Below are 4,471 nucleotides of genomic sequence, written 5' to 3' on the forward strand. Positions count from 1 at the left end.
CAGCGTGGCGGTTCATCACAATCACCTCTGCAGGCGAAGTCCTGTCAAACGGGATTGAGAATTTTAGAGCTTATTTCTTAGCCCTATAATTATTATACAGACAGACAAAAGCCGCTAGACCCCATCACAAACAGAACTCTACAATCCACAGGTTTTTGCCCACACACACACACACAAACACACACACAGAGAAGCCGTATATATATATATGTATATCTATATCTATAAATATATAGAGATAGGTGAGAGTGTATTTTTCGCGTGGCTATAAATTGATTCGACCTTTTCACTTTGACAGTAAGAACAACTTACGGGTGCAAGGGAAGCGTTCTGGACAGCGCAGTGACATTCTAAAAATAGTTACTCAGAAACGGGAATTTGAGGTGAACGGCGCGAGACAGAGACAGACAGCGTGGCGGTTCACCACAATCACCTTTGAAGGCGAAGTCCTGTCAAACGGGATTGAGAATTTTAGAGCTTATTTCTTAGCCCTATATTATCTGCTGTGGCTTCTCACATGCCAGAACATACAGACAGACAATAGCCGCTAGACCACATCACAAAGAGAACTCTACAATACACAGGTTTTTGCCCACACACACACACAAACACACACACACACACAGAAGCCGTATATATATATGCATATCTGTATCTATAAATATATAGAGATAGGTGAGACTGTATTTTTCGCGTGGCTATAAATTGATTCGACCTTTTCACTTTGACAGTAAGAACAACTTACGGGTGCAAGGGAAGCGTTGTGGACAGCGCAGTGGACAGCGCAGTGACATTCTAAAAATAGTAATAGTAAGTTACAAACGGGAAAGCCACACGAAGGAAGGGAGATAAACGCCAAACACTGGAGAAGATAAGGAAGAGTTACTTATAATGGTGAAATGAACACAAAAACCCAAATCAGTTCAGCGCTGCGCGCTGAGAGCACGTGTTGAAATATCTCATCGATGATATTGTGTCCGGGGTGTAGCTGAATACGGTGTCCAAATTTGAAAAAGATCCACCGAGAACTTTGGCGTTGTGATGTGGTGTAGCGGCTATGGTGTGTCGGTATGGGGGCCCGGGTAGCTGAGGTGGAACCAAAATAGCTGAGGTGGAACCAAAATCGGTTCAGCGCTGCGCGCTGAGAGCACGTGTTGAAATATCTCATCGATGAGGTTGTGTCCGGGGTCTCTCTGAATAAGCCCACCAAATTTGAAGCAGATCCATCGAGAACTTTGGCCGTGCATCGCGCACAGACAGACACACAGACACACAGACACACAGACACTAGTCGTATATATATATAGATACTAGAGGAATACCCGGCTTCGCCGGGGTGAATCGCGAGACAGAGACAGACAGCGTGGCGGTTCATCACAATCACCTCTGCAGGCGAAGTCCTGTCAAACGGGATTGAGAATTTTAGAGCTTATTTCTTAGCCCTATATTATCTGCTGTGGCTTCTCAAATGCCAGAACATACAGACAGACAAAAGCCGCTAGACCCCATCACAAACAGAACTCTATAATACATAGGTTTTTGCCTACACACACACACAAACACACACACACACAGAGAAGCCGTATATATATATGCATATCTGTATCTATAAATATATAGAGATAGGTGAGAGTGTATTTTTCGCGTGGCTATAAATTGATTCGACCTTTTCACTTTGACAGTAAGAACAACTTACGGGTGCAAGGGAAGCGTTCTGGACAGCGCAGTGACATTCTAAAAATAGTCACTCTCAGAAACGGGAATTTGGGGTGAACGGCGCGACAGAGACAGACAGCGTGGCGGTTCACCACAATCACCTTTGAAAGGCGAAGTCCTGTCAAACGGGATTGAGAATTTTAGAGCTTATTTCTTAGCCCTATATTATCTGCTGTGGCTTCTCACATGCCAGAACATGCAGACAGACAAAAGCCGCTAGACCCCATCACAAACAGAACTCTATAATACATAGGTTTTTGCCTACACACACACACAAACACACACACACACAGAGAAGCCGTATATATATATGCATATCTGTATCTATAAATATATAGAGATAGGTGAGAGTGTATTTTTCGCGTGGCTATAAATTGATTCGACCTTTTCACTTTGACAGTAAGAACAACTTACGGGTGCAAGGGAAGCGTTCTGGACAGCGCAGTGACATTCTAAAAATAAATAGTAACTTACAACTGAACGGGAAAGCCACACGAAGGAAGGGAGATAAACGCCAAACACTGGAGAAGATAAGGAAGAGTTACTTATAATGGTGAAATAAACACAAAAACGAACATGAGTTTAGCGCTGCGCGCTGATAGCACGTGTTGAAATATCTCATCGATGATATTGTGTCCGGGGTGTAGCTGAATACGGTGTCCAAATTTGAAAAAGAACCACCGAGAACTTTGGCGTTGTGATGTGGTGTAGCGGCTATGGTGTGTCGGTATGGGGGCCCGGGTAAGCTGAGGTGGAACCAAAATAGCTGAGGTGGAACCAAAATCGGTTCCGCGCTGCGCGCTGAGAACACGTGTTGAAATATCTCATCGACCAGGTTGTGTCCAGGGTGTACCTGAATATGATCACCAAATTTGAAACAGATCCATCGAGAACCTTGGCCGCGCATCGCGCACAGACACACAGACACACAGACACACAGACACACACACACACAGACACTAGTCGTATATATATATAGATGTATATCTATATCTATAAATATATAGAGATAGGTGAGAGTGTATTTTTCGCGTGGCTATAAATTGATTCGACCTTTTCACTTTGACAGTAAGAACAACTTACGGGTGCAAGGGAAGCGTTCTGGACAGCGCAGTGACATTCTAAAAATAGTTACTCAGAAACGGGAATTTGAGGTGAACGGCGCGAGACAGAGACAGACAGCGTGGCGGTTCACCACAATCACCTTTGAAGGCGAAGTCCTGTCAAACGGGATTGAGAATTTTAGAGCTTATTTCTTAGCCCTATATTATCTGCTGTGGCTTCTCACATGCCAGAACATACAGACAGACAATAGCCGCTAGACCACATCACAAAGAGAACTCTACAATACACAGGTTTTTGCCCACACACACACACAAACACACACACACACACAGAGAAGCCGTATATATATATGCATATCTGTATCTATAAATATATAGAGATAGGTGAGACTGTATTTTTCGCGTGGCTATAAATTGATTCGACCTTTTCACTTTGACAGTAAGAACAACTTACGGGTGCAAGGGAAGCGTTGTGGACAGCGCAGTGGACAGCGCAGTGACATTCTAAAAATAGTAATAGTAAGTTACAAACGGGAAAGCCACACGAAGGAAGGGAGATAAACGCCAAACACTGGAGAAGATAAGGAAGAGTTACTTATAATGGTGAAATGAACACAAAAACCCAAATCAGTTCAGCGCTGCGCGCTGAGAGCACGTGTTGAAATATCTCATCGATGATATTGTGTCCGGGGTGTAGCTGAATACGGTGTCCAAATTTGAAAAAGATCCACCGAGAACTTTGGCGTTGTGATGTGGTGTAGCGGCTATGGTGTGTCGGTATGGGGGCCCGGGTAGCTGAGGTGGAACCAAAATAGCTGAGGTGGAACCAAAATCGGTTCAGCGCTGCGCGCTGAGAGCACGTGTTGAAATATCTCATCGATGAGGTTGTGTCCGGGGTCTCTCTGAATAAGCCCACCAAATTTGAAGCAGATCCATCGAGAACTTTGGCCGTGCATCGCGCACAGACAGACACACAGACACACAGACACACAGACACACAGACACTAGTCGTATATATATATAGATACTAGAGGAATACCCGGCTTCGCCGGGGTGAATCGCGAGACAGAGACAGACAGCGTGGCGGTTCATCACAATCACCTCTGCAGGCGAAGTCCTGTCAAACGGGATTGAGAATTTTAGAGCTTATTTCTTAGCCCTATATTATCTGCTGTGGCTTCTCAAATGCCAGAACATACAGACAGACAAAAGCCGCTAGACCCCATCACAAACAGAACTCTATAATACATAGGTTTTTGCCTACACACACACACAAACACACACACACACAGAGAAGCCGTATATATATATGCATATCTGTATCTATAAATATATAGAGATAGGTGAGAGTGTATTTTTCGCGTGGCTATAAATTGATTCGACCTTTTCACTTTGACAGTAAGAACAACTTACGGGTGCAAGGGAAGCGTTCTGGACAGCGCAGTGACATTCTAAAAATAGTCACTCTCAGAAACGGGAATTTGGGGTGAACGGCGCGACAGAGACAGACAGCGTGGCGGTTCACCACAATCACCTTTGAAAGGCGAAGTCCTGTCAAACGGGATTGAGAATTTTAGAGCTTATTTCTTAGCCCTATATTATCTGCTGTGGCTTCTCACATGCCAGAACATGCAGACAGACAAAAGCCGCTAGACCCCATCACAAACAGAACTCTATAATACATAGGTTTT

This window comes from Littorina saxatilis, linkage group LG4, assembly GCF_037325665.1.
Source record: "Littorina saxatilis isolate snail1 linkage group LG4, US_GU_Lsax_2.0, whole genome shotgun sequence".
Classification (NCBI taxonomy): domain Eukaryota; kingdom Metazoa; phylum Mollusca; class Gastropoda; order Littorinimorpha; family Littorinidae; genus Littorina; species Littorina saxatilis.